Genomic DNA, 12,937 nt, shown 5'->3' with positions numbered 1-12,937 from the left:
ACCTCCTTGCATGCATATTCTAAGAACTCTATGTCTTACTAAGGTGATACTTATACATCCATATTCATTACTTCTTTATACATAATAGCCAGAAATTGGAAACATAGGTGCTAATTAACTATTAGAATAGATCATCAAACATGAAGAAATGGAGCTAGTAGCCAAATAGAAACTTTACTCCTGCTGATTGACAGTCACAGTGCTGGAAGGTACTTTATACCATACCAGAGAGGAAAGTTAATCATCAGGATCACCTAGCTACAAACCCTGTAACCTACAACATCCACCTGCCTGCATGGTATATTGGTATTACTGGAGTAAACAACCACTTTTTATTGGATTTATCGTGAGATGGAATGCATGACACTGATTAAGTGGCCATGCACTTGACATAGGCCATGGGTCTAGGAAAAACATCTTCTGTCACTCTGCTAAAGAACACTGCAATAAATGACTGCTATTGGCATGTTGCTATACCATGTGCCACACTCAGCCAGCATCACAGAAGCTTGTGCTTGCAGTAGAGAGTAATTAAAACAGAGATCCACGAATGGACCATGAGCAGAGTGTGAGAGACTTTGGAGCACTCCGGTCTAAATGGGTTATCTTCAAATTTCTCCAGCCCAAAATCTCAAGGGTCTCTTCAGACCGTGGAGGTGGAAAGACTATAAGGCCATAAGCCATGGAGAACTCCAAAGAAAGAGCATCTTCCAGGCACAACAATAATACATATATGAACTTATGGAGCCTGTCAGCACACAAAAGATGTATACAGCTTCAACCTAGATGAGGTCCCAGCTAAGAGGGAGTAAGTGGACATGGAGTCCTACCCCTAACCAAGAATCTATTTGTAATTCATACCTCCCGCAAAAGTCAGTTCTCTCCAATGGAGTGGCACCATTGCATATATCAGCCACATGCCCGGGCAGGCCCCTGGCCCAAAATTAGTTGACAAAGACAAAAAAAGACATATATTCTCTCTCATACATATTCATATTCTCTCTCTCTCTCTCTCTCTCTCTCTCTCTCTCTCTCCCCCCCCCACCCCCCACCTCTACCTCCACCTCCACCCCCACCCCTACCCCAACCCCCATCCCGTCATCCCTCTCCTCTCTTTGCCTGGGCTTGTGTCTGTGTATATATATTTTTTTATTTTGTTTATTCGTGGAATTGATTTATTTTTTTTTGTTAGTTTTGAGTTTTACTTGGTTGGTTGGGTTTTGTGGGAGCTTGAGAGAGAATATAATGTAAAGAGGTGGAGAGGATCTGGGAAGCATTTGGAGAGGGAAAAACAGGATCAAAATATACGGTTTGAAAAAATTAAATATAAATAAACAAGAAATGGTACTTACAGAGGAGCATTAAATATTAATATGCAATAAAATTCAATTTTTCTAGTCCATTGCCTTAACCACTCAGCCAGAACTACTACTTCGAAGACAATTTTTTTTTTAAGAAAAAAGACCTGCATTACATATTGAACTTAATGTCAGTGCAGAATGTACTTGTTTTATCATTTAATCTCTAGTAAATAATTACAGGTGTCAAGGGTATAGCGATAAGCAGTAAGAAACACTACTACAGAAAGTGGTACTGGAACTGTCAAACAATGGTAATCCCAACACTGAAGAATGGACTACAGGAGACAGTCTCAAGACAAAACCAAAGGAAAGAGAGTGAGGTGGGGGAGGGGAATTAAGTAAATTTCTTAGTATCATAAAGCAAGCCTCAGGGTTGAATTTTTACTGTATTACCAATTTTGTGGAGAGCTGTAAATATGTGTAACTTCTAAACACTAAAATGGAAAAGAGGGCCTAAAATTCCTGAACAACTAGGCAGTACATTCCAAAACAAAGCATGATAGGTTACCAGGCCAACAAGCTTTAAGAAAACTTTAGTGATAATGCTAAATAGTAAAAAAAAAAAAACTTATTTTCTTTTTATCAATCTTAGAGACTGAACCTAAGCACTGGTCCTACCACTTGGGCCATATTGCCAGTCCAAGGGGCGGGGACGGACGGTAAATTTCAGAGAGTAAACAGTCAATAGCAGTGCAGAAATATGACCGACAGTAATCCCTGCACTGATGAGGCAGAGGCAGGTGGATTTCCTTGAGCTCCAGGCCAGCTATCATAAAGAGTTCTAGGTTGTGCAGAACTACATATAGTAAGACCCTGACTCAAAAACAACCAACAAAATGTTTTTAAAATCAATTCCAAACATTTTAACCATCACGCTTTTAAGTTAGAATACTAGTAATTTTTGCCCTAGAAACAGTGAAGCTCCCACCCCTCCCGCCCTTTTTAAACGAAAAACTCAAGTGGGTGAAATACTGCAAAGATTGGTGCTAACCTAAGCGTACCGAGCCTATCAAAAGCGTCTCCTGGGCACCGAATTACCGCAATTCTAACTTAAGCTTTCTAAGCAGTGCTAGGTAAATCACCAAGTGTGAGTGTCTGCACTGGGTGCAACATTTAAACAAACAAACAAGTATGCTAAGTCTTCTCTGAGAGCACCTGACCAAAAAGCACTACGTGCGAGCTTGCAGGGCTCAGCCACAACGGCGGCTGTCTTCTGGGTCCACCAGAAAAGCACCAGAACTGAGTTCAGCAGCTTTCACTGCTGAGCAGAGAACACCAAATTCCAGCCCCGGCTGGACTGCCTGCCTTCACCAAGGCATTGCCACCGTACAACACCCTGGCAGTTCACATGCCGCATCGAAGTCGCAATTATTTAGCGCCCACTGTCTACCCCACATCATGGCTCCCCTAGGAACAGCACAAAGAACTGGCCTCAAGACGGAGGAAAGAAAAACGAAAAGATCATCTGCTAGGGCCAAGAACGAACCCGAGTGAGGGTCGGGCTACCTGCTACCTCGCGGATCTGGACATCCCGACCCAAGGGAGACTCGGAGGGCGCACAGGCCCGGCCTTCCTGGAGTCGGCCGCAGAGGGGTTGGTCGGGGCTCCAGATCACACAGGCGTGGCAATCTGGAGCAACACCACCTCCGATCGGCTCCCGGGAGGCCGGCGAGCGAGCTCCCGAACCCGGAGGGCCAGAATGGACTGTCAGGGCCGCCTCCTCCCACCCAGCTGACTGCCGTGCACCGCGGAGCGTCCAGGCCCGTGCCGCCCTGCGAAGACCGGACCGAAGCCGCCACCCTTCCCGCTCCGTCCGGACCAAGAAGCGGTTACCTGCGCCGCTGGAGGAGGTCCAGACGCCACCCGAATGAAAGGGATGAAAGTGCGGCCTCCCCTGAGGGTTTTGGGAATCTTTGGAAGACTTGTTCCGCACTAGGTGACAGCTGTTCGCTGCGCACGCGCACGGGACGCCACCTCCGGATCCCTCCGCCGCTCCCCTCCCTCCCGGCTCCTAGGTGGGCGGGAGGCGGCTCCGGCGCGTAGGCGGAGCGGGCTGGCTCTCTCTGCGTGTGGTTCACGATCCGCCACGTGACCGCGGGGCCGGGCGCTCTCTGGGTCACGTGGATTTCTAAACTGCTTAAAGGTGCCCCACTCTTTAAACTAAGACTTCCGCTTCTTTCTCAGTCGAAGTTTGCGGCAGTGTATTTCCTATTACCTTGGGGACTGGCAAGTCACGTCAGTCCTTTCTCAAAGGAGGAAAACACTGACAAAGCAGAACGAGCAGGTACACAGATCTTTGTCAGATCACTCGCTAGGTTTCCACAGGGCTTGGCCTGAAATAAAATACTACGCGAACTACACGCCTGTCGGGACTCGGTGCGAGTCTATGGCAACCCTCGCTGCAAGAACGGCTGGCTGATTTTTACCTAGGGTGGAAGTGATCAGGAAGGCCAGGCCCACGATAACATTGTTCTGTGCCGGTACACCAACCAATGGACTGCACCTCTGAGCCTCTTTAACTTCAGTCGGAGATCCCAAGAGATCACAGTGTTCCCGAACTCCTAGCAACCAGCCTGTCCCTGAGCAAAAAGGCCTAATTCTTAGACTAGGGAATTCTTGGTTAGGGAACCTGAATTGAGTTACTTTGCTACATGTCTGTGTAAATCTGATTTCCAAGACAGGAAACACACAAACCTCAAACTCCTGCCAGACAGGTGGCTAAACACTAAATGCTCTGCAAGGCTAAAGAGTTTTTTCTTTCCCACAGTTGCCAGCTGGGTCTTTTGTTGCATTTCCTCTAATGACCAAGACTGACGAGATAAATACAAAAGTGAGCACGCAGGACCATCATTTAACGTGTTGTTTTGTTACAAAACAAAGATTTCTAGTGGATACCCAAGACGTGGGCTGTAGAGATCAGAGGATTAGGAATTCAAAATCATTCTCAGCACATAGTAAATTTGAGGCTAGCCTGGGCTACGTGATATGCTGTCTCAAAAACTGATTACCACTTTTTAAAAAAATTTCAACATATCCATTTAAAACGTCCCTAAATGTTTTTCTTTTTTTATTAGAAGGATCACTGTAAAAACAGATGGAATGTTAATTAATCTACAGATAATGAAATTTAGCCACCATATTTCTTTGACTTTTAAAAACACAACTTATGAGTTGGGAAAAAAAAACCACAATTCTAAACTTACCTAGTTTATATAGTCAACTGGTAATTTCCCAATGTGTATATTATAGAGATGTCCAACCATCCTCCAAGGCAATTGAGTATACTAAAACATGTCTTAAAATTTAGGGCATTTTGTGAACTAGAAAAAAAATGCACATATATTAATTAAATAGTTGAAATAGTTTAGTTTAATGAATAAGTACTCTTATTATCTTTGTTAAGCACGGAGATTAAAAAATATATCAGCCCAGTGAACTGGCACACACCTTTAATCCCAGCACTTGGGAGACAGAGGAAGGCAGATCTCTAAATTCAAGGCCAACTTGATTTACAATGTAGATCAGGTTGAGTTGCTGAATGGCAGAGCTACACCTGAGAAAAGAAGAGGGGGAGGGGGTGAGAAAGAAGTATATCCACAGTTAGGTGAATTAAATCAGTCTGAGAGAGATAAATATTTTACGATCTCATTTATGTGTCCAAGACATTGTACACACACACACACACACACACACTCCATACATATATATGTATATATATATACATATATATTAATACATGAAAATAGAAGCAAGACTGCCTTGGGAACAAAGAAGACTAATGAGACTAAAGAGTAAAAGTGTAATCTGGGGGGCTGGGGATTTAGCTCAGTGGTAGAGCGCTTACCTAGGAAGCGCAAGGCCCTGGGTTCGGTCCCCAGCTCCGGAAAAAAAAAAAAAAAGTGTAATCTGGGAAGATGTGCTTATAACATCATATACTTATAAGAAAACAGCACCAGTAAAGTTCGTATAACAAATAAAGGTCAATGTCAAAAGTGCCACAACTGTCCTACACACACACACACACACACACACACACACACACACACACACACAAAACCCGGATTTGGTGGTCAGCTTTTAGGATGCAGAGGCAGGTGGTTCTCTTGTGTTCAAGGCCAGCCTAGCCTAGTCTACAAACAGTTCCAAGACAGCCAGGGGTGCAAAGAGAAACCTTGTCTCAAAAACAAAACAAAAATGTTTTTTCAAAGCTTGCCTGGCATAGTGCCACAAGCCCTTATGGTCTCAATACTTGGCAGGTGAATCTCCATGAGTTCAAGACCAGCAGTGATGGATGGATGGATGGATGGATGGATGGATGGATGGATGGATGGATGGATGGATGGATTCATGGATGGATTCATGGATGGATGGATGGATAGATTAGATAGATAGATAGATAGATAGATAGATAGATAGATAGATAGATAGATAGATAGATGTTAGCTGCAATTGTTTTAAAAAAGAAAAGAAGGAAAAGGGCTTCAGTTTCTGCTGTGTTGGGCCAGAGTTTAGGTCTTTCTAAAGATTAGCTAGCAATTTTGTTCGGAGCTAGCTTTGGAGGTTTCTGCCCACCGCCATGGACGAGCCATCCGAGAAAGTCGACCCAGTCGTGAACCCAGAAACTCAGATGTATGATGGATCTCAGAGGGAAGATGAAGGGGACTCACCGGATGATTCAGAAATCCTACAACCAGAAACACTAGTAAAGGTCATGAAAAAGCTAACCCTGAACCCCAGTGCCAAGCCGACAAAATATCATCGTCGTCAAAGGGTTCGTCTCCAGGTTAAGAGCCAGCCTGTGGAGAACAGAAGTGAAAGAATCATGAGGGAAGTTCAAAGCGCCTTTCCCAGGAGAAGGGTCCGCACACTGTTGTCCGTGCTGAAAGACCCCATAGCAAGGATGAGAAGATTTGTTCGGATTGAGCAGAGACAAAGACAGCTTGAAGGAAATGAGAGACGAGATGAGCCATTCAGATGTCTCTGCACTTTCTGCCATTATCAGAGATGGGATCCTTCTGAGAATGCTAAAATCGGGCAGAACCAGAAGAATTAGGGCAGTTTGAATTGTACACCGTCCTTGCCGTTAACGGTGCCATGCAGCAGATGTGAAAGCTGTTTTTTTGTTTAAGATTAAACTTTTCTTGGTGCTGGGGAAATCTCTTCTAATTGCTAACCTTTAAATTATATAGGATGTGTGACATTTGGATTCATGGGAATGACAGATTTACCCAAGAATTGAGCATGAGTCAAAGCCTGGTAGTTTGATTTAGAAGGTAATTGGAATAAATCTTTTTATTTTAGATTTTCTAGTTTGCAGAGAAATTTGTAATAAAGGCAAATTTGTTATCTTTAATAAATACAGAACAGATTAGAATGAGCCATTGGAGATGGGGGACTCGTTTTTTACAGGTGCATGTGTGGGTGTGTGATGTTCAGAGTTCAATGTGTGCTACCCTGTATTTCTGCTTGAGGCAAGGTCTCCATGAGGCCTAGCTGGTCTAACTCCTGGTCCTGCCGCTTGTTTTCCCCTGAGTTTTGACACCATAGGCTTGTCGGCAAGATCTGGAAGAGGCTTGATGTTTGTGTTTGTGCTGTGTAATAAACAATTGGTTGACATATTCAAAAAAAAAAAAAAAAAAAGAAAAGAAGGAAAAGAAAAGAAAGTAAAGGAGCTAGTCTAAATTAAAAATAACTGAAGAAATATGACATATCCTGGGTTTAAGAAAGAAAAGGGGGAGGAAGGAGAAAAATTTGTAAATAGAGGGGTGCACAAGTGTGTATGTATAAAGAAAAAAAGTGACAATATTTTTAAAACAAATTAAAGTAAAATATGTACTCCCCGTCATAAAGAGGAAAAGGGAAATAAAACCAAGGACTAAAGTAGCAGAAGCTGTCCCCTGTTTTAGACTGGAAATCTAGTGCCCTAGAACAAAAAGCCTGGAGACCTGAACTCCCAGGCTTCACACTTGCAGAAACACAATGTTGCACAAATAGCATTTGTTTTACTATAGCAAATTCCATTGTACTGGTTTTGTTGATGTTTGGGATATTTGATTGTTAGTTTTTTGTGTGTGTTTGTTTTGTTTGGGGGGGTTGGGTTTTTGTTTTGTTTTGTTTTGTTTTTTTGCCATGATTTCACTGTGTAGCAGCCTTCCCTGCCCTGGACATTACTTTGTAGACCAGACTGGCCTTGAACTCTCTGAGATCTACCTACCTCTACCTGCTAACCCTGGAATTAAAGATAACACCACCACACCTGCCTAGATTCTCCATTTTTCTTAATCAGAACGTTTACTTTCCTGAATTCACTTAACATTTTTGAGATCATACTCAAAGGACCCAAGTTACTGTTTGGGGCTTCTTTTATGGAACCTAAAGGAAGGAAGGAATGGTGGTGATGATGCCATGATGAAGAAGAGGAGGAAGAGGAAGTGGAGTAGGAGGAGGAAGAAGATTTCTCTTTTGGGGTGTGGGCTGTTTCTTTTTTTGAAACAGGATCTTGTTATATAGCATTGGAATCAACTAAAGTCCAAGCAGCTGGGCTGTGAGAGATTTTTCTTGCTTGAATCACTTAAAAGTAGAACATTTAGACTCAGACTAAATCTCGTGTGCGCCTTTTTTTTTTAAATATTTATTTGTTTTATTATATGAGTTCGCTGTAGCTGCTTCAGACACACCAGAATAGGGCATCAGATTCCATTATAGATGGTTGTGAACCACCATGTGGTTGCTGGGAATTGAACTCAGGACCTCAGGAAGAGCAGTCAATGTTCTTAACCACTGAGCCACCTCTCCAGCCCTCATGTGCACCTCCTGATTGCAATCCTTGTAAAGGGAAAAGAAAGCCTTTAAAACGAAAAGATTTATTTGTTTATTTTTTTTATGTGAGTACACTGTCACAGATGATTGTGAGCCACCATGCTGGAAATGGAACTCTGACTCTGGACCTCTGAAAGAGCTGTCAGTACTCTTAACTGCTGAGCCATTCTCTCCAGCCCAGAAGAAAGCTTTTGCTTTTACCTGCTTGTCCACTTGCTGATGCTAAGGCTTTAGAACATACTGATTCTATGAAATGATGAAATTCTGAATAATCAGAATTTCAGTATAGCCTGCAGACAAGTTAAAAATCTGTTTAAATTGCATGACCTTTTTTTTTTTTTTTTTACTGTGTATGTCCCTTGCTATTAAGCATCTAATTGTAATCATTCCCAGGTATGCATAGATATAGAATAATAAAAATTCACTCAGAGGGCAATTTGTCTTATTACATACTCATTTAAACTTAGTTCATGTCATATCAGCCTCTACCATCATGCTCAGATAAAACTAAGAATACATTTAAATAAAAACTTTCCTAGTTTTGTGGATGTTAGGGGAGGAGAAGCTTGCTCAATTGTTTGGAGTAGTATGCGTATGCATGTGGCTGTATTGTAAGTGGGGTTTAGGTTTCTGCGTACATTTTTAGGAGAGTGATATGAATACATAGTACATGCAAGTGTGGGTTTCAGGCTGTTGAGTGCACTATTGGAGGACTTTGTGCATATCTCCAACATTGCTTATGTGTACCTGCCTCAGTTGATATGCTTACAATCTTAGCATTTGGGAGATAGAGAGAGATCAGGAATACAAAGCATCTCTGGCTAAATAATGAGTGAGTCTGAGTCCACACCCTGGATTCCATGAGCCTGAGGTTCAAATAAATAAATTAATAAAATAACACAGTACTTAACGATTGATAGTCCACATGCTGGATAATCCTTCTTGCTCATTAACCAGTAAATGTACATCTATTCATTGTCTGCCTCGTGCACCTAATTATTCAGCCCAGTAGTGAAAGAGAGACATTTAAACAAAGTAGACCTGACCATAAATTGCCTCAGTGGTGCCACTGGATTCCTTCACCACTGACAAAACTCTTACTATTGACCTAATTTCATTAGCTATATTTAACATAAGAGGATTATCTGCCTAGCAGCTCTTCTGTTTTAATCCGCTTAATCCCTTTTCACTTTGGATGATGTGTTTTATTTTTGTTCCTTTGTCTTTCAGACAGGGTCTCATGTATGCCAGGCCAGCCTAGAATTCACTGTGCTGCTAAGAGCAATACTGAGCACACAGGGCATGGGTAGTAGACACTATTCCATTAACCTTCTAGAACCCATAGACATACCGTGAACCCTTCAGCCTCCTCTACCATACTCTTCCCATGCGGTTAGCATGCATTTCTTTTACTTTGAAATAAATTCTCGCTTCTCTTTTACTTTCCCTTTTTTAAAAAAAAAATAAAAGATGTATTTATTTATTTATTTATTTATTTATTTATTTATTTATTATGTATACAACATTCTGCCAACATGTAAGTCTGCAGGCCGGAAGAAGGCACCATATCTCATTACAGATGGTTGTGAGCTACCACGTAGTTACTGGGAATTGAACTAGGACCTCTGTAAGAGCAGAAAGGTTAACCTCTTAACCTCGTAACCTCTGAGGCATCTCTCCAACCCCCAACATGCATTTCTAACCCCTCCTGTTCTCAGTGGACTGTGTTCTTTGGCACACGGGATTTACTCTAGACTTCCAAGTCAGCCCTCAGGGGTTGGCTTCCTTGTTCCTGAGAGCTGCAAAACAACATTGTCACCCTTTCACTTCAGTCACACTTTGCCTTGAAAGGCTCCAGTTTGGGTGAACAGTTTCTATGCTCAATTTACTTCACACCACATACTCTTGGAGGATAATTGCCCATCAGATCAACTGTTAGCATAGGCTTTAAAAGCCTTCCCAGAGTTTACTAGCACACGATTTTACTTCCTTTTTGGGGGGGGTGGGGGTTAGGGGGTGGGGGGTTTAGGAACTCCAAGTTGACACAAATCTTACAAACTTCTTGGTCAGTTTTTCCAGCCTTTCATTCCATCTGGATAAATTTTGCATTTTATAAACCAAATTTATTTGTTGGCCTGCATCATTTAAATTTGTCAGAGCTTCTTCTAAAGTAATGATTATGGCCCACCATGGAGCCCAGGAACGCTACTAAAATCTCTTATCATTAGTAAGGATCCTATTGAATCAATCCCCCTTTTTATTAAAACTCTCCTATAAACATAGCTCCATCAAGCCCAGTAAAATTGTCATCAAACACTGCCTAATTATTACCTTCCTTTAATGGTCTGGAAGTCTGTGATACTCGTGCAGACCTCAACTGTCAGTTATCAGCGCCTCTAATAGATCCTATAACTCAGTTCATCAGGGATCTGATTTTACTCACATTTCTCTAGGTTATATAGCCATCTTGAGAGTAGGTCAATAGTTTTATTATCCAGCTTCTGTACTTTCACAGCTGAGCTGGATCTCATTTCCCTCCATATCCCAAAACCTTATGAACCAGGCTATGACAGATTCTTTTATTGTTGCTTAAAAGTCTTCCCAAATTCAAGCAGTTGAAAAGTAGAACACTCAGGATCAGGGTCTCTTATATTAGGCCATTTTTAAGATTTCCACTTTCTTGCTGGAAAACATATTTTTTTCCTTTCTCTGTGTTAAAGATTGGACCTTATGGGTATCTTCTATCACCTGTTTCTTCATCTCTTTACCTCATTCCCCATTCTTCTAGTGGGACCAAGTTGTCTGATCCCAAGAAGGCTTTTTTGGCAAATATCTGAGTTGTGTTTTCTTTTTTTAAAAAAATGACTAATTTTATGTGTATTAGTGCTTTGCCTGAATGTATCCATGTGCACCTTATGTGTGTGTTTTGAACTTGGAAGCCAGAAGAGGGTGTTAGGTCCCTGGAATTAGAGTTTTGAATTATTGTAAACTACCATGTGAGTGCTAGGAACAGATCCTATGTCTTCTCTAAGGGCAGCAAGTGCGCTTTTTTTTTTTTTTTAATTTTTTTATTGAGTATTTCTTATTTACATTTCAAATGTTATTCCCTTTCCCGGTTTCCAGGCCAACATCCCCCTAATCCCTCCCCCTCCCCTTCTTTATGGGTGTTCCCCTACCCATCCTCCCCCCATTAATGCCCTCCCCCCAACAATCACATTCACTGGGGGTTCAGTCTTAGCAGGACCAAGGGCTTCCCCTTCCACTGGTGATCTTACTAGAATATTCATTGCTACCTATGAGGTCAGAGTCCAGGGTCAGTCCATGTATAGTCCTTAGGTAGTGGCTTAGTCCCTGGAAGCTCTGGTTGCTTGGCATTGTTGTTCATAAGGGGTCTCGAGCCCCTTCAAGCTCTTTCAGTCCTTTCTCTGAGTCCTTCAACGGGGATCCCGTTCTCAGTGCAGTGGTTTGCTGCTGGCATTCACCTATGTATTGGCTGTATTCTGGCTGTGTCTCTCAGGAGAGATCTAACCACCAAGTCATCCCTTTAGTCCCAATGACTTGTGTTCTCTTTGCCAACTGTAAGGAGCTTTCCAACTGTAAGGAGCACCAAGTCAACACCTTTACCATTCTCCTTTTTTTACACTTTCCAATCAGAAGCTAATGTAGAGACTACCAACCATATGTCCTTTCTCCATTGTAATTCATCCATTAGCCAATCTACGTTCTTGAAAAATACCTGAGGAGATACCTGAGGAAACCCACTCTCAATTTAAAAAATTAAGATGATGAGGAAAGCTGTATGAGAAAACCTGATGGCTTTTATTCTGAAAACAAAGTAGCTTTGCTCAGTTACACATACATGTGTTAGAGGATTTTTGAACCTGTTTCTAGTTAAGGTGTGGCTCAGCCCTTAGCATAGACTTTTATTCCCTCTGGCTGGAATACAGATACACCCTTGATACTCACCCTTAATCCAAACAATGAGGGTAAAGTTATTTTGTAGATGGAATCATTCGAACTTGAAAGTGATGTCTAATTAAGAGGTCGAAACTGTGATGAATCAGAGAAAGATCTGACAGATTAGGATATGACCAACTCTCATGAGAAGAGAGAGAAAAGGAAAGCTACAATAAAAGAAAGACAGACAGTACAGGAGGAAGAGAGTACAGTACAAGAATGCAGTAGAGTTTGTGGAGAGCTGTACAGTAGAATCGAGACAGAGAGTAGAGCAGCACAGAGAAGGGGAAGCAGCCAGTTTTACTGGGAGAGTTTTACAGAGACAGATTAAAGAGAGAACAAGCTAGACACAGGTCAACACAAAATGTGCAAGAGCCAGAAAATTAGAGAAAAAAAATAGAGTTAGAGGCCAAATAGAGCAATTCAGAAGCTGAGAGAAAAGCCAGATTGAATAAGTCAGATGGGAGAGGAGTTTGAGTCAGAAGAGCTGAGTTGAACAAGCCAGTTAGTGTTCAGACAGAACATGAAAGGGTGAACTTGGGCTGGAGAGATGGCTCAGTGGTTAAGAGCACTGAGTGCTCTTTCAGAGGTCCTGAGTTCAATTTCCAGCAATCACATGGTGGCCACAACCATCTGTAATGGGATCTGATGCCTTCTTCTGGTGTGTCTGAAGATAACTACAGTGTACTTATGCATAATAAATAAATAAATCATAAAAAAGAAAGAGTGAACTTATTCAGAAGCAAATTTTATAGGCTGAAAACATTCTAGGCCTAGATTCAATTGTACAGAGCCTAAAA

The 12,937-nt window shown here is 41.9% G+C and overlaps 1 protein-coding gene and 1 pseudogene across 7 annotated transcripts in view; one reads left to right on the top strand and one right to left on the bottom strand.

Moving 5' to 3' along the window:
* Kdm4c (lysine demethylase 4C) overlaps positions 1-3,908 on the bottom strand; it is a 206,637-nt gene extending 202,729 nt beyond the window's left edge. For 3 of the 7 annotated variants that reach the window (XM_039109496.2, XM_039109502.2, XM_063287363.1), the window contains exon 1: positions 3,195-3,365. The gene's annotated coding sequence lies outside the window, so the exon portion shown is untranslated. Of the gene's footprint in view, positions 1-3,194; positions 3,368-3,787 lie in introns of those variants that run through there. The other 4 variants (XR_010066353.1, XM_063287361.1, XM_063287364.1 and 1 more) reach the window with 4 other exon arrangements.
* Positions 3,909-5,102: 1,194 nt separating this feature from the next.
* Positions 5,103-6,661, top strand: Dppa3-ps2 (developmental pluripotency-associated 3, pseudogene 2; annotated as a pseudogene).
* The last annotated feature ends 6,276 nt before the right edge of the window (positions 6,662-12,937 follow it).

Source organism: Rattus norvegicus, chromosome 5 (genome assembly GCF_036323735.1).
Source record: "Rattus norvegicus strain BN/NHsdMcwi chromosome 5, GRCr8, whole genome shotgun sequence".
Lineage (NCBI taxonomy): Eukaryota > Metazoa > Chordata > Mammalia > Rodentia > Muridae > Rattus > Rattus norvegicus.
The sequence above is the reverse complement of the archived record's forward strand: the minus strand, read 5'-3'. Positions and strand labels throughout refer to the sequence as shown.